Source organism: Nyctereutes procyonoides, unplaced genomic scaffold (genome assembly GCF_905146905.1).
Source record: "Nyctereutes procyonoides isolate TBG_1078 unplaced genomic scaffold, NYPRO_anot_genome, whole genome shotgun sequence".
NCBI lineage: Eukaryota > Metazoa > Chordata > Mammalia > Carnivora > Canidae > Nyctereutes > Nyctereutes procyonoides.
The window spans coordinates 8430487-8453742 of record NW_026575046.1 but is presented as its reverse complement, the minus strand read 5'-3'; the positions used below and the strand labels follow the sequence as shown (position 1 = coordinate 8453742).

At 34.5% G+C, this 23256-nt stretch overlaps 1 pseudogene; it reads right to left on the bottom strand.

Annotated features, from left to right (window-relative positions):
• Positions 1-262: 262 nt before the first annotated feature.
• Positions 263-1880, bottom strand: LOC129509729 (10 kDa heat shock protein, mitochondrial-like; annotated as a pseudogene).
• Positions 1881-23256: the final 21376 nt, after the last annotated feature.

Genomic DNA, 23256 nt, shown 5'->3' with positions numbered 1-23256 from the left:
TTAAAATCTGAGTCATTTTAATTCAATTTGAGATTGAAATAAATATTGCCATTCTCAAATAGGAATATATTCATTAAAACAAGGATAACATATCACAGAAAACTGAAATTTGAAGTTATTTATTTATTTGTTTATTTGGCAGGGGGTGAATACCATTAATTTATTATAAAAGAGAGACATGGAGATTATCTACATGATGAAAGATTTCACAGTTTCAGTGGAATACTCAGCTTCATGTATGCTCTTTCAATAATGATTTATTTCAGTCTACATACTTTCTGAGAATGTCACCATTACTTATCTCTAAATAAGTAATATTCCTTGTCATCTAGAATTGCTTTGGTGCCTCCATATTTTGGGAGAAGTACTTTATTTCTAACTTTGATGCTAACTGGTTGAATCTCTTCCTCTTTTCTTTTTGAGCTCAATCTAACAGCTACTACTGTTGCTTGCAATACTATTCCTTGAGATTTTTCTAGAAGCATAATCCCTCCTTTGGCTACAGTAGAGGCTGTACTCTTTGCAACTAAAATTCGGTCAAACAGGGGAAGAAACCTTCTAAACACATGTCCTGCTATGATTCTGGCCACTACATTTCATACTCTGAAGACCCACAGTCTGATCCTTGGGCTGTGTGATCTTGAAGCTTTTTCATATAGAATGATGTTAGATAGCATAAATTGGAGTTTTGTTGACCATTGCAGAAATTACAGATAGCAAATTAAAAGCAAGTTGATTTACTCTAAAAGAGTTAAATATAAATATTGTTAAAGAAAATATAGGTATTGGCTAACATTAAATAGGATGGAGTTATCTGTAAATGACACATGGATACTTTGCAAAATAGTACATACTATTTGTTCTAAATTATTTCATTTATATGAAGTTCAAATTTTCATAAATCTAATCTACAATTCAGAAGTCAGGGTTATTAAGCTACTCTTTGATACTAGTTTTGGATCTTTGCGAAAGGTATTTTTCTTTTATCAGTTGACTCTATTGTGAGATTTTAGTACAGGATGGTGGCACCAGAGGAAGACTGGAAAGCAGGAAGAAGGAGAAATTATTTGCTCCAATTTTTTTCTTTGCTTTCCTAACAGACTTACCATAGAAATGGCTCTTTACCCGAGCAGTGATTGAATAACCACTTGAATAACCTCAGGTCATTTTTCTGGCACTTCCAGAAATCGCATCATTATGTGTGTATGCATGTGATTATGGAGGCCAACACATCCCAAGATCTGCATTCAACAAGCTGGAGACCTGGGAAAACCTATGGGGCTATTTCCAGTATGAGTCTAAAACCCTGAGACTCAGAAATGAGTCCAAAGGCCTAAGACTCAGAATTGTAGTTCCAGTTCAAAAGCCTATAGACTAGAAACCCAGGAAAAATTAGTGTTTCAGTTTGAGTCAGAATGCAAGAAAAGACCAATGCTTCATCTCAAGGCAGTCAGACAGGGGTTCCCTCTCATTCAGCTTTTTTGTTCTATTCAGATATTTAATTAATTCTATGAGGCCCTCCCACACTAGGAAAGGCAATCCAATTTACTCAACTTACCATGTAAATCTTAAACACATTAAAAAACATCTTCACAAAAACATCCAAAAAATATTGAAGTAAATATCTGGCATACTAAAGTTGGCATATACAATTAAGCACTATATCTGTTCTTCAAGTTGTAGATACTAACAACCGAAAGCTTTCTTCTTTGTTACTCCAAGCAGTAACTTCTTCCCGAAGTTACTATTTCATTGTTCTCTCATATCCCTGTTACATGTCCATTTCTCTAATAACTCATTAAATCCACATATTAACCTCTCTGTTTTGACATACCTAACCCAAATTTTGCTTTCCGGATGGGGCCTGGCTCACTCAGCATAGGTTCAAAGAGTGGTCCCAGAAAACAGACCCTTAAAAATGAGATTTAGGAATTCATTTCCAGGTATACTTGGACTTGATATCAGTAACAGCCAATGAGAAATGGGATATTAGCAATTAGTGACATATGGTAGCATTATGAATAATTAATTCTGAAGCAAGAGTCTGGATGATCCAAGTACTGATGCACCTGCCTGTTATGGTAAGAATAATGACAACCAGGGCTGTGGGCCAACAGGATGGCTTTTTCTGACCCTTCTGGAAAGCTGAGATCAACACAGTGGCTGTCTAGAGGACTGTAATTGGGAAACAATATCATGAGAGTTGCTGAGATTTTTATATAGTTCATTTCCTTAATCCGATTAGCAGATAAAAATATTCATGCCCTTTGTGAAAATGTATCAAGGAGTAAAATTGCTTATGCTATTTTCTTTATGTGTTTCATATTTCAATAACATTTCCAAAAAAAATAAGATGTAAGACTGAAATGAAAAGGGATGAAAAAGCTGACAATTTGAGTATAAAGAAGAATCACGACAGTAATGGTTTATAGCAAACTGAATTAACTAAAAAATTACATGAAACCATAAGAAGAAAGAGAAAATGTGGAGAAGGGTTATTTTTGTAGTGATAGGCCTGTTTACAAATGGACAATTGATAGCCTTTTAAAATCACCATTTTTTAAAGATTTAGGCAAAGATAATCTAGAGATATTAAAAACCATTGTGTGAATGAATGTTAAGGAACAGATTGTTTACATGGTTTCAAGGAATAATCCCATAGTTTACTTCTTAATTACAAATGAAAAATATATCCTCATAATAATGAAATCTATCAGTCTCCTCCTTAACTAAACATTGCATTTTCCCATCACCAATGTGGGGCCATCTGCTATGCATGGTGTATGGCAAGTGTTAAACAGCATCACCCATTTAATGCTCTTTCCAGAAATTATTGACTGAATTGAGTCAAAAGGAAATAGATCGACTCACAATGCAGGACACTATTCTCAGAGTACCTACTGCTCAGTACTTTTCAAAAGTTCGCTGTCATGAAGATCAAAGGCAGCAATGTAAATGAGGTAGGTTGGTGGAGATAAATGAGACTTCACAGAAACATGCAATGAATGAACCTAGACTAATAAATTAGAAGAATGAAGGGAATTGCAGAGCCAGCCAAGGAAAACTAGGAGGATATTTTGTTTGGTTATATTATAGTATCACTTGATTTTCATAGGTAATTTATAGATTACATAGAAGCTAATGGCCTTCATCCTGAGACCTATATGGTGACAGACTCGGGTAGAAGGTTCTCACATCTGCAGTTATTTGGGAAAAGGAGAGATAGAAAGAAGAGGGACAAGTGTGGCAAGATAATTAACATTTTATGTATCTGTTTGAAGCCAAACAGATAGGCGTTTGGATAGGCATTTACTATGCATTTGAAATTTAATAAAATAAAAATAAATTATTTAAATATACATACACACACATACACTTATTTTTTTCCCTTCAGAGCTTTATAATTTCAGGTGTAGTAAGGATAGAAAAGTATTCAATAAAAAAAAATAAATAAATACCTTTAAAACCAATATTTTGCCATCACAAACTTCCTAACAATTTCACACTTTAAAAATCCCTTAAAAAACAAACAAACAAAAAAAAAAAAAAAACAAAAAACGAACAAAAAAAAAAAACAACCAACGCATACTTCACTGGTAAATACAAAATTTCTCACATAAAAAAGAAAATTAACATGCAGAATTAAAAACTAGAGATAAGATGTAAAACTACATTAGTCCTTTTTGCTAATTTTAGTCTGTTGATAAAAATGTAAATGATGGTTGCAAAAAAGAAAAAAAAAAGCATAATATGCTTCCAGGCCTTATATTTGGTTTCTTTACCAAGACTTCACTTTTTTCTTACATTATTATTCACTTGGAGTTAGTTCCTTATAAACATAATAATTAATTGGCTTAGCATTTTGATATCTCTACCCATCTGAAGTTAATATATGAGTTCTAGATTTATATGCAGGCTAAATCTCATGGAAGAAAATATGGGAATGAAATACTGCTTCAAGGTGAAACTTAACATATAGTTGAGAACTTAAATTATATATTTATTGTTTTGAAAGTATTAAAGTTTTTAAACATCCTATTTATTTTTTAAGATTTTATTTATTTATTCATGAGAGAGGCAGAGGCACAGGCAGAGGGGGAAGCAGGCTCCCTGCGGGGATACTGATGGGGCACTCCATCCCAGGATCCCAGGATCATGACCTCAGCCAAAGGGAGACACTCAACTGCTGAGCCACTCAGGTGCCCCCACCATGGTTTGTCTCATATAGACCATGACCTACATGTAAGTAAGATTAAGAAATTCCAAAACAGCACAAACATATACCCATAATCAAGAGAGAAAAGAATCAATAGAAGATTTAGAAATAACCAGACAAGGTCTTAAAATTAAGCATGAAAAAATATTAGTTAAAATTTTTGGAAAATTTGGCAGCCCGGGTGGCTCAGTGGTTTAGTGCCGCCTTCAGCCCAGGGCGTGATCCCGGAGACCTGGGATCGGGTCCCATGTCGGCTCCCTGCATGGAGCCTGCTTCTCCCTCTGCCTGTGTCTCTGCTTCTCTCTCTCTCTCTCTCTCTCTCTCAGTCTCTATGAATAAATAAAATATTTTTTAAAAAATTTGGAAAATACGGCTACATACTTAAACAGATGGCAATTTTCAATGCAGAAATGGAAACTATTAAAACCACAAAGAAAAATGGGAGAACTGGGAGAAGGAACAAGGAATGTTGTATATAATGTTACAACATTAATATGTTGTTTCTAATGTATATAATGTTAGAAAATCATTACTGAAATTCACAGTGAATTAGACGCAATAGAAGAAAAGGAATCGGTCAACTTAAAGCCAATCTATAAAATATCAAAGATGAGGAGTAAAAATAATAAAAATTATAAAAGAATACAGAGATCTGTAGAAAACATCAAATGTTCTAGCATACATTTTAATTGGAGTCCCAGGATTCAAGACCTAATTAAGAAAACAGAGGCCAAGAATTTTCCCAAAGTGTCATAGTGACTCAACTCAGAAATCCAAGGAACTTAGTCTGTCCAAAGCAGGATAAATACAAAGAAATCAAAATAGGCACATCACAATCAAAGGGCTGTGAACTAAATATAAAAAGGAAATCATGACAAATGCTTTAGTAAGTGGGGAAGGACACAATTCAAATAAAAAAAGAAAAAAGAAAACTAATGCCTAAAGTTTCATCAGGAAAAAAAAAAAAAAAGAAATCCGAGAAAGAAGACATTGGAATTACATCTTTAAAGTGCTAGGGGCAAAATAACCTATTATATAAACCTAGAATTCTTTTTTTTAATTTTTAATTCCAGTTAATATACAGTGTTATATTAGTTTCAGGTGGACAATATACTGATTCAGTAGTTCCATACAACACCTGGTACTCATGAGGATAAGCGCACTTCTTAATCCCAATCACTTATTTCATGCATCCCCTCCTCACCCACTTCCACTCTGGTAAACATAATCAGTTTGTTCTCTACAGTTAGGAGTCTGTTTGTTGGTTCGTCTCTCTCTCTCTCTCTCTCTCTCTCTCTCTCTCTCTCTCTCTTTCCCTTTGCTCATTTGTTTTGTTTCTTAAATTCCACATGAGTGAAATTATATGGTATTTGTCTTTCTCTGACTTATTTCACTTAGTATTATTCTCTCTAGCTCCACTGATGTCATTGCAAATGGCAAGATTTCATATATATATATATATATATATATGTATGTATATATACGAACCTATATATATTTGTTGTTGAGCATATATATATATATATATATATATATCATTTTTTTTTATTCATTCATTTGGGCTGGACAGTGAATGGGCTGTCCAGCGGACACTTGGGCTGCTTCCATACCTTGGCTATTATAAATAATGCTGCTATAAATGATGCTGAATGTGTCCCTTCGGATTAGCGTTTTTGTATTATTTGAATATATAGTAGTGTAATTGCTGGGTCAGAGTAGTTCTCACAGTACATGGAGCAGTTTTCATTCCCACCAACGGGGTACAAGTAAACCCAAAATTCTTGATGTTAGAAAATAATTTTCTTTTTTTATGGGGTTTTATTTTTTATTTTTTATTGGAGTTCAATTTGCCAACATATAGTATAATACCCAGTGCTTATCCCGCCAAGTGCCCCCCTCAGTGTCCATCACCGAGTCACCCCAATCCCCCGCCCACCTCCCTTTCCACTACCCCTTGTTCATTTCCCAGTTAGGTGTCTCTCATGTTTTGTCACCCTCACTGATATTTTCACTCATTTTCTCTCCTTTCCCTTTATTTCCTTTCACTAATTTTTATATTCCCCAAATGAAGGAGACCATATAATGTTTGTCCTTTTCCGATTGACTTATTTCACTCAGCATAATACCCTCCAGATCCCTCCACATCGAAGCAAATTGTGGGTATTTGTCGTTTCTAATGGCTGAGGAATATTCCATTGTATACATAAACCACATCTTCTTTATCCATTCATCTTTCGATGGACACCGAGGCTCCTTCCACAGTTTGGCTATTGTGGACATTGCTGCTAGAAACATCAGGGGGCAGGTGTCCCGGGGTTTCACTGCATCTGCATCTTTGAGGTAAATCCCCAGCAGTGCAATTGCTGGGTCGTAGGGCAGGTCTATTTTTAACTCTTTGAGGAACCTCCACACAGTTTTCCAGAGTGGCTGCACCAGTTCACATTCCCACCAACAGTGTAAGAGGGTTCCCTTTTCTCCGCATCCTCTCCAACATTTGTGGTTTCCTGCCTTGTTAATGTTCCCCATTCTCACTGGGGTGAGGTGGTATCTCATTGTGGTTTTGATTTGTATTTCCCTGATGGCCAGTGATGCGGAGCATTTTCTCATGTGCTTGTTGGCCATGTGTATGTCTTCCTCTGTGAGATTTCTGTTCATGTCTTTTGCCCATTTCATGATTGGATTGTTTGTTTCTTTGTTGTTGAGTTTAAAAAATTGTTTATAGATCTTGGATATTAGCCCTTTATCTGATACGTCATTTGCAAATATCTTCTCCCATTCTGTAGGTTGTCTTTTAGTTTTGTTGACTGTTTCTTTTGCTGTGCAGAAGCTTCTTATCTTGATGAAGTCCCAATAATTCATATTTGCTTTTGTTTCTCTTGCCTTCATGGATGTATCTTGCAAGAAGTTGCAGAAAATAATTTTCAAAATGAGGCAAAATAAATATATTAAAATTAATTTGAAGAACTCTAATTTGTCTCAGGAGAACTGCAGAATTAATGATGCATATTTCTTTATTCTGAAGTTAAATGATACCATACAGAAGTCCAAATATATAGGAAGGAATAAAGATAAAAATAAAAGGTAAATACTTGAATAAGTATGACTAATCTGCTCATTGAAAGAAGCCATAAGAAAAATAAATGCATAAGACACACATTGGGAGAACATATTCATTATAGGTATATATGAGAAAAACACTTATTGCCAAGATATATAAAAACTTGTATAAATCAGTATTTAGAAGATAACCTCTGAATTTAATTAATAAATAAATAAATACATAAACAATACATAATTTGAACATAATTTCACCAAAGAACATATACAAATGTTGAATTATCACATGAAAAATTATGAATCTCATTAGTTATCAAGGATATGCATACTGAACCACAATGGATTATGCTTTAATACCACTAGAACAACTATGATTCAATAGACTTATAATGGAAAATGTTGGAGAGGATGTAGAGCAGATTAACTTCTTATATATTGGTAATGGGTGTGTGAAATGTTAAAACTTTTGTGTTTAAAAAGGAAACATAGTTATATGTCATGACAAAGGAACAGTTTTCACGGAGAAATGAAAACATGTCTATAGGATATCACTCAGTCTTATTCATAATAAACCAAAAAAAATTCCAACAACTGGGGATGATTAAAAAATTCTGCTATTTTCATATACTACTACCTCAATATAAATAAATGTCAACTACTGATACATGCTATTACATGAATGAATTTCAAATATAAGCTATCTTGAAAACATCATGTTGAACAAAACGGGCAAAAATCATGAGTCATCTATATATTAGTTATCTGTCATTGTTTTTCTAATTAAATGAAAACCTAATGAGTTAAAACAACAATTTCCTATTTAAGTGTTTGTGCGCATCAGGAATGTGAGCACAACTTAACTGGTACCTCTGACCTAAAGTTTCTAACTTTGCAGTCAATATTGACTTGGGTTGAGGTATTTGACAGCCCAGTAGGGGGAAGATCTGTTTTCAAACTCACTCATGCGGATGTTGGGAGGAGTTGTTTCCTCGTGGACTGTTGGACTATGAGTCGTCCCTCAGTTCTTTGCTGTGTGGAGCTTTCAGAACATCAAGGCTGGCCTTCTAGGGAAGTAGCAAGAGTTCACAATGTAGAAGACACAGTCTCTTCATAATCTAATGTTAGAAGTGACCTTCTCTTGGCTTATTCCAGTAACTAGCTCCAGCATATACCAAGGGGAGGAAATGCATCAGGGCATGGATATTAGGAAGTGGGAATTGTTAATGGTCATGTTAGAGACCATCTATCGCTCCTGTGATTCCATTTATATAAAATAAAAGGACAAGCAAACTAAGTTATGCTAAGATTAGTAAGTGGCAATGTTCAATGAATGGCAGGTGAAATTTAACTGGAAAGAATGAAGGAACTCTTTCTGGGTTATGGAAATGATCTCCATCTTGGTGGTGGTAGTAGGGTATTTGCAACCTTTAAAATTTAATACATTGGTGAAACTGAAACATAATATGTATATAATACCATTTGTCATTTATACTGAAACATATATTTTCTTTTGTCATGCTTTCATAAACTTATGAAAACAAAAACAATAAAATTAAATATTTGAACAATTTGAATATTAAAAAACTGATAAAATTATTTAAAGGATAACAAAATCTCTATGTATCACATTGAATTTTCTGCAAGAAGTACCTATCAATTTTTTTGCTGAAACATACTTTTACCATAGCATATTTTTTCTAAACAGAAATATTTCACTAGGTTTCTAGTCTTGTCAAGAAAATATAATAAGAATATCTGTTAAAAGAAACTATGGCAACATTTGGCATATATTACTAGATCACAAATTTTATTTTTAACTTAAGTGTGCATAGAGGTGGTATTCACTACAGTTTATGTGTGAATGGATGCATATATGTGTCTGTCACAAAATTACAAACTAAATATAAAAGGGTAAATAAATACACATATTAACAATGCAGCTTCCTATTCTTACCTCACATGTACTGTCTGTTCTCAGCCCATTGCAAAACCTCCCATCCTGTCAACCTCATACACATTTGTGATTTTTGTTCTGGTTATCTTTTGTTACATAACAAATGACCCTGATTTAAGGTATGAAACCTTGTTTGATTACTGTTATGGTTTCTATGCATTGGAATTTAGGGAGGACACAGTAGGGATAGCTTGTTCTTGCTCCTCAGTGAGTAGGTTCTCATCTGAGAGGATTTGAATACCTGATGGTGACACAATGATGAGAGATGGAATTAACTAAAAATTTGTTTCTTTAAAATGTCTGATGATTGGACTGGCATTGCTCTTAGGCTGGACTCAGCTGGGACTGTTGATCAAAGTACCTTGTGCCATTTTTATGTGGTTTGGAATTCTCACAGCCTGAAACAGGTGCCAGAAAAGGAGCATCTGAGGCGGCCCGTTCAGAAAGATAATTCTAATCGTGCAAGTTTGCCAGAAGACCAACATGAAGCTGGGAGGGATTTTGGTGATCTTTCTTTGGATGTCACCTAGCACTACTCCTGCTACACTATATTAATCAAAATCAGAGGTCTACTTCAAGAGGAGCTGACAAAGACTCCAACTTTCTATGGGAAAAGTGGCCAGTAAGTTGTTTCTGCTGCTGCTGCTGCTGCTACCTTGTATGGTAATATAGCACTCACCTAAGGTCACTATGTGCTGCCCAGCTTTTATCCTGCCTCTAGACGTTGCTCATAGTAACTCTTTGCTCTTATATCAACTCAAGGATTTTTCTTAATTCTCTGCCAATGCTGTTCATTATTAGATCCTTTACTACTGATTCTCAATTCCTTGAGTTGTCAGATTATTTTGTGTTCTGTATATAAGGAAAAAGCATAACTCACCTCCTTATCATATTGACATCAAAATGACATTATTTTGTGCCCTGAATGACCCATATAGATCTTGGTTTCATTTTCCTCTGCTCCACTCCCTGCCCCAACCTATATCTTAATGAGTCCTTTATAGAAACATCATTGGATTCTGTTCAAATATTCTATAAGCACTGTGTCTAATGAAACTAAAAAATTATAGTCTACAGATAACAGTATTATATCCAACACAATCCAGCTCCCTTCCTCCTCATCACCCTTCAGGAAAGGGGAGTTATTTGAAAATTTATCTAAACACTCAAAATAACCTTAAAAGCATTTACATTCTCAAGAGATTACTCTGCTATACTTCCACAGCTCTCCAGTCTTTTGCATCCATGCAAAAGTGCCTACCTTTTGTATAATACGTCTATAATTTCTTTCTATAAGGATCAAAAGGGGCACATTTCTATCCGTTGAGAGTCTATGCTACCTAGTATTCATGGACTTATATCCCGGTGCCATATAGCCTCGCCAAATAAACAACACAAAAAATCCTCTGTGTGTGATTCATATTCTTTCCTCTGACAACACAGCAGTGATGAATATGAACCTCAACTTGATAAGAAAATATGGCAGCTTGTTTGTTTCTTTAGATAAAATAGATAAGTGTTTGACAATCTAATAAACAAAAAATGCAAAGCTGCAAATGAAAACAACTTGGAATGGGAAATGCAGTATACCAAGTGATATGGGGAAGAAAAACTATAAAAAAATAATGCAAAGTACAATCTATGCCAATACACCAACAATCTAGCTGATTTTCTAAAAGATTTTATTTATTTATCCATGAGAGACACAGAGAGAGAGAGAGAGAAAGGCAGAGACAGGCAGAGGGAGAAGCAGGCTCCATGCAGGGAGCCCGATATGGGACTCCATCCGGGGCTACAGGATCACGCCTGGGGCAGAAGGCAGACGCTTAACTGTTGAGCCACCTAGGCGTCCCATAGCTGATTTTTAAACACGATTTTAATTGTTCCAAAAAACATCAGAGACTATGTTAGCCATGATTTGTGCACGTGTGTGTGTAATTTTGAAAAATATTTGAGATTAAAAAAACTGAATATTTGACATTCATTTTGTGACGATTGCTAAATTTTCATTCCAAAACTCTGAAAATATTTGAAAAGGATAATAGATAAAACTAAATTATAGATTTATCTCTACACATTCATATATTTATGGATATACATATAACTTCATACATTATACCTATACATAAAATTCTAAATAAAAATCGTAGAAAATTAATTTAATAGATAATTAAAAGAATGTTTCACTCCAAATTCTGATGCTCTATCTCAGAAAAGAAATGCTGCTTCAGGGATGTCTGTGTGGCTCAGTGGTTGAGCATCTGCTTTTGGCTCAGGGTGTGATCCTGGGGTCCTGGGATCGAGTTCTACATCGGGCTCCCCACAGGGAGCCTGTTTCTCCCCCTGCCTATCTCTATTTCAAAATCAAGGTAATATTAAATATGACAGTTTAAAGTAATAGATTCAATACAAATGTATATGAGCAAACATTGAGTGTATGTCACTCAAAGGTTTTAACTTAAAAAGTAATAAAACTTTAATTATTTTAATTTTGTAATAATGTATTATCTAGGAATATATATTTATTTTTTAATTTTTATGTATTTTTAAATTTAAATTCAATTAATTAACATATAGTGTATTATTACTTTGAGAGGTAGAGGTCAGTGATTATCAGTCTTGTATAACACCCAGTGCTCATTACTTCATGTGCCCTCCTTAATGTCCATCATTCAGTTTTCCACCCTTTTCCCCTCCAGCAACCCTCAGTTTGTTTCCTATGATTAAGAGTCTCTTATGGTTTGTCTTCCTCTCTGATTTTGTCTTGTTTTATATTTCCTCCCTTCCCCTATGATCCTCTGTTTTGTTTCTTAAATTCCACATATGAGTGAGATCATATGATAATTGTCTTTCTCTGATTGACTTATTTCGCTTAGCATAATTTCCTCTAGTTCTATCCACGTCATTGCAAATGACAAGATTTCTTTTTTGATGGCTGAGTAATATTTCATTGTATATACATATATGTATATATGCAACATCTTATTTATGCATTCATCCATCAATGGACATCTAGGTTCTTTCCATAATTTGGGTATTTTGGACTTTGTTGCTATGAACATTGGGGTGCAGGTGCCTCTTCAGATCACTACATTTGTATCTTTGGGATGAATAACTAGTAGTGCAGCTGTTGGGCTGTAGGGTAGCTCTGTTTTCCACTTTTTGAGGAACCTCCATACTGTTTTTCAGAGTGGCTGCACCAGCTTGCATTCTCAACAGTGTCAGAGGGTTTCCCTTTTTCCACATCCTTGCCAACATCGGACATTTCCTGACTTGTTCATTTTAGCCATTCTGACTGGTGTGAGGTGGTATCTCATTGTGGTTTTGATTTGAATTTTTCTGATGCTGAGAGATATTGAGCAGTTGTTCATGTGTCTATTGGTTATTTGCATGTTTTCTTTGGAGAAATGACTGTTCATGTCTTCTGCCCTTTTCTTGATTGAATTACTTGTACTGTGGGTATTGAGTTTGATGGATTCTTTATTGACTTTGGAAACAAGCCCTTTATCTGATAAGACATTTGCAAATATCTTCTCTCATTCTGTCAGTTGTCTTTGGGTTATGTGGATTGTTTCCTTTGCTATGCAAAATCTTTTTATCTTGATGAAGTCCCAATAGTTTATTTTTACTTTTGTTTCTCTTGCCTTTGGAGATACATCTAGTTGCTCCAGGTGAGGTCATAGAAGTTGCTATTTGTGTTCTCTAGGATTTTGATAGATTCTTGTCTCACATTTAGGCCTTTTATCCATTTTGAATCTATTTTTTGTGTATGGTGTTAGAAAATTGTCCAGTTTTATTCTTCTGCATCTAGCTGTCCAATTTTCCCAATGCCATTTGTTGAAGAGACTGGCTTTTTCCCATCGCATATTCTTTCTTGCTTTGTCAAAGATTAATTGACCATAGAGCTGAGGATCCATTTCTGGGTTCTCTATTCTGTTCCATTGATCTATGGGTCTGTTTTTGTGCCAGTACCACACTGTCTTGATGATTACAGCTTTGTAACGGAGCTTGAAGTCTGGCATTATGATGCCACCAGCTTTGGTTTTCTTTTTCAACATTCCTCTGCCTATTTGGGGTCTTTTATGGTTCCATACAAATTTTAGGATTATTTGTTGCAACTCTGTGAAAAAACTTGATGGTATTTTGATAGGGATTGCATTGAATGTATATAGATTGCTCTAGGTAGCATAGACATTTTAACAGTATTTGAAACTAAACTTTTAAATATCTGGGGATCTAAACCCACAGAGAATACTAATCATACTATAATTTTCCTTCTTTCTTTCTTTCTTTCTTTCTTTCTTTCTTTCTTTCTTTCTTTCTTTCTTTCTTTCTTTCTTTCTTTCTTTCTTTCTTTCTTCTTTCTTTCTTTCTTTCTTTCTTCTTTCTTTCTTTCTTTCTTTCTTTCTTTCTTTCTTTCTTTCTTTCTTCTTTCTTCTCAACCTATTAAAAAAATTTTCCCCCACCACATGTCTACTAAGTCTTTAGATACAAGTAGACATGAAATTAAATTCTGGGTGAAATTAAAAGTGCAGAGTGTGAACTTCCTGCTGGGGTTTGCATTTTATCCATATTTTAAAAATTTCCTCCTACATCCTGTTGTTTTTTAGTGTAGATACTTCTGTTTGGATCACAACATGTATTTGTTTTAGCATTAGAATAGAAGGGCTCTGGAACTCTGAAACCACACAGAGTTAAATCAGCCTTTTACTTTTAAGACAGTGCCTTACTTTTCTTACACATAAATATCATTCGATTACATTTTTAAAACATTTGAATGGTTGGGAGTAAATGAAATGTGAAATCTTGATAGATATAAAATTATGAAACTGAAGTACAGGGAGAAAACGACAAAAAGAAACATATTTTAAAAGTGGTTTGGATTAATTTTTAAGAACTAGAAACAATGGAAGTAACAGTTTCTACTTGAACATATAACAAAAATTACTACAAAAAAAAAGAAAGGGTAGAGTAAATCACACCATAGTTATTTAAATTATATTGGTATAGGTCATTGACATGCTATACTTAAAATATAATGAATGTCTAACCTTCAGTCAATCATAATGATAATTCCTATAGTACCAATCATTCACTATGTCCAGGAAACAATATAAATTTTCTGGCTTTTGTAGAAGTGATTTCAAAATTTGATGCTTGAATGCCAAAACATATTAGATAAAAATGTAATAAAACAAATGACTACTCTTTAGGATAAAGAACTCACACAAGATTATAGTTTAACGGTTAGTAAAATTATATAATATAATATACATAAGGTTTTAAAAGTAAATGTTGCTCAGGCCAGGTAGATTGTAGCAAGGTAAATATGTTAAACAACTGTGATTTATATTATATGTTTTAGAACTATAAGAGTAAGAAAACAAATATAAACTCATGACAGTTTCATTGATTTATTTGTGAAAACACAGACTTTTGACTTAAATGAAATTTGAGAAGCAATCAGTTTTCAGAATCCTTGATTAAAATTTTAATAATGATATGTTGATAGGAATTTTAAAAAATTACAAGCCGGGACATCTGAATGGCTCAGTGGTTGAGCATCGGCCTTTGGCTCAGGATCAAGTCCTGGGATTGAGTCCTGCATTGGGCTCCCTACAAGGAGCCTGCTTCTCCCTCTGCCTGGGTCTCTGCCTCTCTCTCTGTGTCTCTCATTAATAAATAAAGAAAATCTTTTAAAAAATTGTAAGCCAGAATTTGGTTAAAATTTAAGATTTCTTTGTAACATGTATGGTGTGTGATGAATGCATTGCTAGAAAACATGATCTCAGCTGTGCTAATCACAATGATAGTCTTTAGAATATTCAAACATCATTTATGATATTTTCTGGAATCTTTAAAAGTTGGAATAATTTAATGAAGCATATTTCAAAAACCAGCTTATAACTATTCTCAGAACTTTAGAAAGAATTACTAAATACAAAACAACTAGATTTAATTTAGACAGATTTGCCAGGACAAATAAAAGTTCCTTTTAAAAGGAGCAAATTGGACAGCCCGGGTGGTCAGTGTTTAGCGCTGCCTTCAGCCCGGGGTGTGATCCTGGAGACCCGGAATCAAGTCGCACATCGAGCCCCCTGCATGGAGCCTGCTTCTCCCTGTCTGTGTTTCTGCCTTTCTCGCTCTCTGTGTCACTCAGGAATAAATAAATAAAATCTTAAAAAAAAATAAAGTAAAATAAAAAGGAGCAAATCATAGCCATTGTTGGGAAAAACTTTGAATATCCACAGTAGGCTCTCATTTAATGTGAACTATGGTTTGATATTATGATGACATATACTTGCAAAAGACAAGCAAATGTATGTTTTTTGTTTGTCTTTTAATAGGGTTTAGATATTTTTAAAGATAGAAAAATTATTTAAAGCAGAAAGAAAATGCTTATGAAAGATTCAACAACATTGTATTCCAGTACATTAGAACAAATAAATGAAACCCTTTGCATGACTATGGAAAGGAAAATTCACATAACCTAAACCTAAAAGAAATATTTAATGAACCTATAATCAAGGTACAGTCTCAACTGTAAGACATATAAACACAGAGCAACATACTGATCTTTTGAAAGTTGTATTTATATCATCCCACTATTGAAAGGAAAGTTAATATTGCATGGATCTAGATGTTACTTTAAGAACCAGTGTTAGAATCAAGTTAATCAGTGTTAGATAAAAGTGAATTTTATCTGCATGCTAAAATTAAAACAAGGGTAATGGTAGGAAACATTTTTATGAAGATTCAGGGTTCATTTCTGAATCTAAAGACTGTTCAGTAATTCTATTAACATATCTAATTGTAATCCTCAGCATATAAGATTTTTCCAAATTGGAATTATAAGACAATTTTTAGAACTACTGTGATTCAAGGCATTTCTAGTTTGGTGATACATTGATTTAACCCAATCATGTGAAAAACTTATCACAATATAATGAGTAGATTTTGTGAACACTAAGGCAATATAATATATAGTAACATAATTCATATACATTTTTATTTTGTTATTTATCCAAATGCTGCCCAATCAATAGAACATCCAGGTATGTGCAATAGCTCTTGTACACTATCGCCCTTAGCATAAGAAATACTTCACAAACAGTTAAGAATATACTAATTTTATTTTATTTATTTATTTGTTTAAAGAGTTTATATATTTATTTCAGAGAGAGAGAGAGCAGAGGGGAAGGGAGGGGGAGAGGGAGAGGGAGAGAGAGTCTCATGCAGACTCCTTGCTGAGAGCAGAGTCCCAAACAGGGCTCAACCTCACGACCCTGAGATTATGACCTGAGCTGAAATCAAGAGTCAATTGCTTAACTGAGTAAGCCTCCCAGGAGCTCCGAGAACATACTAATTTTATATCAGTGTTATCAGATACTTCAATGAGAAAAGCTGATTAATTTAATAATGGTGCAATATTTTTCTATCCAGTTAATACAAATTAAAACTTTTGGGAATCCATTATACCAATAAAAAATCTGACATTTGTGTAAATGTTATTATAGGTCCAGTCTAAAAAGCTAATAGTAAAGAAAAAATTATTTTGTGCTAATATGAATGCAAACTTTGTGTTACTATGAAAATTTGCATTTTGATTGGACACAGATTCATATTAAAAATATTTTTATTAAATTAAAGAACTTATTAAGCAAAATGTACTTTGAATTGATAGTGATATAAATGTACAATTTATAATTGCCTCAAAAAAAACCAAAAATATAAACAAAAACAAAAAGCAAAAACCCTGAAATTTTTGATTAAGGTAAAATTGTGTTCGACCAGAGATTTATTCTTATGTAACCTAGTTACAGAAAAGGAACATGAAATTTTGGGATAAGGCAAAATGGGATAAAAAATAGTATGGTAACCGGTTTTCTCTCTGCTGCCCAGGTGCAATATAATAATAATAATAAATACGCAGAAAGACACAAAACAAAAAAAAATAAAAAGAAACACAAAACCATCAAATCAGTCTAAGTTCCTATAGTGGCATTGAATTACTATTGAACAGACTTTTGTAAAAAAAGTTTTTACAGAAATACATTAAACATTTTAAATTGAAATATTAAAAACAGTTGCATTACCTTAGGTTTGAAATTTTTAAATAATACTTACTGAAAATAAGACTGCAAATGAGAAAGAACTGATATGTAAGTTTAAATCAAACAAGAAAAGAAAAAAATTAAACATGGTATAGGATTTTGCTATAAAATTTTTTAAGTGTGCTTTGAACTTGTGAGAGTAATCTTTTGAAGGAGCTCTTTTTAATTGGATACATTTATTTTAATACCAATTGAATGAAACATATCAGGCTTATAATTTTTCAGTATCTAAAATCAAATAACATAATAGTCAACTTATTTTAGGAGTTTTCCCTATAGTAATATTTTTCTAGTTGCTAAGACAGAGATCTTAAAATTCTCATTATAAGAGAAAAAAATGTAATTGTGTGTGGTGATGGATGTTAACTAAACTTATTCTGATAATCATTTGCAATACATACAAATATCAAATCATTATTTTATATGCCCCAAACGAATACTATGCTATACGTCAATTATATCTCAATTGAAAAAAAAAAATTAGGCTATGACTCTTGAGAGCACCCTCTAGCACTCAGACCTGTTGAGGAAAATTTTCTAGACACTTCACCTCTTGGGTCAGAACAAAATCTTAGACCAGATTGTAATACTCTTAGAAACTTACCAACCCTTGAAAATGAGAGTGGAGGTGGAAAATATATTTCTGCCTTAAGTGGAAATAATAAAGTGCATAAACTCTCCATACTGACTCCAGGGGTGAGGACAGCCCACCTGCGTTCGAGGAAGTGTCAGCTGGGGCAGGCAACCACAGAGCTCCCTGGACACTCATGATTCTTCTGCATGAAGGCCACTGTTGCCTGTCATAGGGCAGGAAAGAGGGTTAGAGGCTTGCAGATCCACTTGGCCTCAGTCACCCTCTTTCTGTGTTTAAATTCTCAAGTTCAAAAGTCTTTATTTTAGGATTAAGGGATAAGAAAAATTCTTTTGAAAAAGATAGTGTATCATTTATGGTAAGACTTAATATTTCAAAATTTTGCATAGGAACATTTGAAGTTTGTCTTCAGAGGCTCCTGAGGAACTCAATGTGGAAGGTAGGATTGGTGAGAACACAATCCAGCCAGACCACGACCTGGGCGTGTTCCTCTCACTCCTGCTCTTAGCCATTGTGTGGGAGGGGCACTCCCTTTCACAGACACACACAGAGACTTGACCTTGGCCCTGGCCTGCCAACCCTGTGTTCACAGGACACAGAAGCTCACATAGGATTATGAGAGTGACAGGGCAGGACAAATCTTCACCTCTGCCAGCAGGATCAAAGGTGATGTGGAAAAAAGTCAGATGCTGTGGGTTTTAATTTTTCTTCACTAGCACTGGAACTATCCTCAGATCTACATTTTTTTTTTAATCTGTAGAATGGTGACTTTGATAATATGCACAGGCCTATCAAATGAAAAGCATAAGGAACCCATAAAAAAAAGAGAAGGAAAGGAAAAAATATTTTCCTAAAACACTTTTTAAGTATACAAATGGAGATACCATGAAAATATTGGATCTAGCATATTTATACATTTTAATATGAAAGCTGTCAGAATAGGGAATATGCTCTACATAGCAAAATTTACCCTCAGTTTATGTGGTAACTCTGTCCTCCAAGGAGAGTATATTTCTATTTTTTTAAAAAATATTGTGCTTATGATTTCATTTATTTGTGGAATATAGGAAACAGCACAGAGGCTCATAGGGGGAGGAAGGGAAAACTCAACAGGAAATCATCAGAGAGGGAGAAAGCCCATGAAAGACTCTTAACTATAGGAAACAAACTGAGGCTGCTGGGGGTGGAGGATGGGGGAATGGGGTAACTGGAGGATGGGGGATGGAGGATGGGGTAACTGGGGGCACATGATGTGATGAGCACTGGGCGTTATATGCAAATGATATATTGTTGAACACTACATCTGAGGCTAATGATGTACTATATGTAAATATGTAATATATTTTCTTCTGAGAGCAATGAGAGTAAATGAAAGGATGAAGATCAAGAAATGTATTTCTTAAGGTTGGATCTTTTCTGAGTCTTAAGGCAAGATGAAGACAATCTCCTCCAGCAAGTGAGTTAGAGCTCCTTCTGCTCTCCTAGGTAGTTCATGCTAATGTAGGGAATTTACAGGCTTTTAGATGCATCCATTCAAAAATCTCCAACCCCAAAGTAATGGTTCTAAAACTCCATTTCAGGTCTTTAACCTTAGCATTGGAAACCTATCAAAATTGCTCATTTTTTCTTTCCAGCTCTGCCATCTGGATGTGATTTTCTCCACAGTCTGAATCAGATGCAGGAGACGAGGATTTATTTAAATAATTTTGAAGTTCTGGATTTCAACATTTCCACTGAGTTGATAATTGGCTACCCTGAGCATGCCGTTCTATTTTTCAAGGCTACAGGCAGTTAGGAAAAAAAAAAAAAATCCTTACAATCACTTTTGCCCTCGGACCTTTCAAATGCCAGGGGACAGCACTACATAACCCAGTGTTTTCCATACAATCCATTCCAGACCTCCATAAGTGAGTTCCTAATCATTGTGATGCCGCAGCAGGTCAGGGATTATTAACACCCACTTCAACAATCAGATATTTCTTGCCATCTGACCAGTCATTGACCTAGATAAATAATTCTACATCAAAAGTCTGCTCTGTGGGGCTACTTTTGACACAAACTTGTTATTTGGGAGTTTTCCCTAAAGCTGAGTCTGGTACAAGGGCCAAGGAGTAAATTTGGGAGCAAATAAATGTTTGGGAGTTTATCCCAGAAGGAAGGAAGGGTGATAAAGCAGAATAAGACAGATAAGGGAAAAAAGCCAGTTTTCTTTATTAAGACAATAACTGCTTTAGTCAATATTTTACTTTTCAGGCACCTCTAAAAATTTTGAAGTGTCTCTCAAATTGTTACTGTCAAAGTTTGTTGGCTGGGACACTTAAACATTGGTGCCTATTCACCAGTGTTACCTACCTGTATGCATGCATGTACCATCATCCATGCAATCCTTAACAATTCCTAGTCAGAGAAGAGTGACAGTCCCCGTTCCCAACCTCAGACTGGCCCTCTAGCCATGATTGGCCTCCTCTGTCACTCTCACCAGAAAAGCCCACATGGTTCTAGATTGCTATCTATGAACCTGCCCTCTGTGTTTTGTGTAACTCCCTCCTCCTTTTTTTTTTTTTTTTCTGTAGTGTAAGGATGGTAGTGGCTTCTGCTGTTGATAATATCTTGATTTGAGCATCATCCTGTGTGACCTCTGACTTTCCACCACCTAAGTAACTAATTACCTGCAATAAATTCACCCACTTATTCTTGATCTTACACACATTTCCTTTTAAACTCCTCTTAGTAATGGTATTGATGTAACCCTTGTTTTTAAGTAACTATTATTTATTCCTCAACTTAGGCAGTTCTCATCAGCAACTGATACTGTTTATCATAGCCTACTATTGAAACACTTTCTTTCCTTGCGTTCACTAAACATAATATTTCCATCGATATTTCTCCATAGCAGTGTTTTTTACAGAAAAAAAGACTTCTTCACCAACTATTTAATGTTGACCATTATCAAGACTTAGTCCTAGATCTGATTTCCTTTCATTCTGCAGCACTTCCACCTGGATACACAGCTTTAATTCCTTCCCATTGGCAGACGACTCACAAGTTTGTAGTTCTAGCCCAAATTCCCTTTTAGAGTCTCCTAGCTTAAATTCTATTTTCATTTTTACTCAAATGTTTTCAGAAAACCTAAAATTAAACATGAAAACTATTTAGTAATATCCTACCACAAATTAGCTTGAGTTATGATCAGAAACCTAGCCTCCTAGTGTGATTAATTTTGTTTCATGGAAATGGGTTGTTGATTTTTTTCTGACTTCCAACAATTTTGTCACATTCATAATCTCAATCAGTCTCTGCCATGTATATAATTTAGAGATGGAGGCTCAGTTTCACTATCTCCACTTAATATGTTTTGTTGTTAACATAGGGGCTGTATCTCTTTGTTGGTATTTAATATAGACTTACTATCATAATGTTTTGGATTATACTAGCTATTTCTCATAGATTTCCTGATAAACATCAGTGAATGATTTGGATAGCAGACATATATCAATCTAAAATTTCATAATTATTAGAGAGGGGAGCAGAAATAATACCTTTCTTAATTTCATATGCAAAATAGAAAATGAAAAAAAATATTGGGTTGTTATTAAGTTAGCCTGGTCTTATTTTCCTTACATTGTTTGTACTAAGGGAGCTAGAATTGAAGCACTTTAGATTATAAATATTCCGACCCCATACTTACTTTTGAGTTTCACATTTTGTTAAGCCCATTTTGTTAATCTGGAAAGAATGTGCATATTTAAGCTAGAAACATATGAACTAAATATTAACTACCATTTTATATGGCTGTTGGTTACCCTGTAACTATTTTGTTAGGACTGCAGTTCTATAGGAAATAATATGAAAAATATCTAGACTGACAATTAGACTTACTATGTATTAATTGTAATCAAACTCAATAGAAGAGCAGTATGTAGTAGTTATTGTTGCTAATAATACCAATAATTTTATTTCTGGTATTACCATGTTCATTTTACTAATTTTTACTTTCTATCTATCTCTGCTACAATATATAGAGAGCTACTGTTCCCTCCTTTGATTTGGGTTTGGAATAAAAATGAAATTGATTGTATGTGATATTGTTCCCTGTGAGAATGTTAAGCCATTCTTAGATGATACAAGTGAAAACATACTTCCCCTCCATATTGATTTTTGTGCTTTTGGGTTTTTGTCAATCATTGTTTTGTGACTCACATTGTATAAATCCATCATTAATAAAATAGGAGCAAGCATGCCATAAAAATTAAACTCTGGTAAGATGTATCATATACTTTCAAGTTTCTCTAGAGAAAAGCTGTCAACATTCCCTTTAATTCTAATTATTCTCTGAAAGATCATGGTAATTACAGAACTCCTGGCATAGCATTTATGTTGCCATTCACCGTGATGGATGTACGTTAATCAAGTTGTCAATTCCAAAATATATGAAGAGTATTTTAATATGTATTTGTTTTAACAATTTCTTTTGCAGCAAGGTATAACATCATACAAATATTGCACTATAAAATATTTGTCATGAATAATACAAAGTCATTTGTCTTTCAATCATAGCATTGATTTGAAACAGGAATGAATATGAATTTTCTATGCAAATGAAAGCAATTCATACCACAATTGGGTTTCTTTGCACTATGGTGTAGACACCACCCACATATCTTCTTCCCCTTCTGAAGCTAAGCCTGTAGAAAGCTGCTCCCGGGAGCAGGAAGTAGTATCCATTGACTACCCTAACATGGGAAGTGGCAGCCTTCCATTGTGTCAAATTTTCTGAGAGTTTTTTCCAATGCTTATCTTCTCTAACTCTCTATGCACAAGCTATTACTATGGATAGGTTTTCACTCTCTTGCCCTGCTGCTGTGTTGAGTCTAGATTCGTAGAAAATTGCTGAATATTAAAAAACATGACCTATATTTAATTTAGAACAGTGCTATAGAAGTAGCAAACTTAGCATAGGCATAGCATCAGGGTGGGTTTTGACTTTACTATATCTTTGTACTGCAATTCTGAGTATCAAAAAGAGAGGAGACATTTTTTTTTAAAGATTTTATTTATTTATTCATGAGAGACACACACACTCACACAGAGGCAGAGACACAGGCAAAGGGAGAAGCAGGCTCCATGCAGGGAGCCCGACATGGGACTCGATCTCAGGTCTCCAGGACCATGCCCTGGGTAGAAGGCCGGCGCTAAACCACTGAGCCACCCAGGGATCCCCCACCCCCACCTTTTTTTTTTTTTTTAACCCAGAGCATTGCCGACTCCTTCTAACAATATTCTCACTTCATTCTAAGATATTTTATGCATGACTACCAGGTTA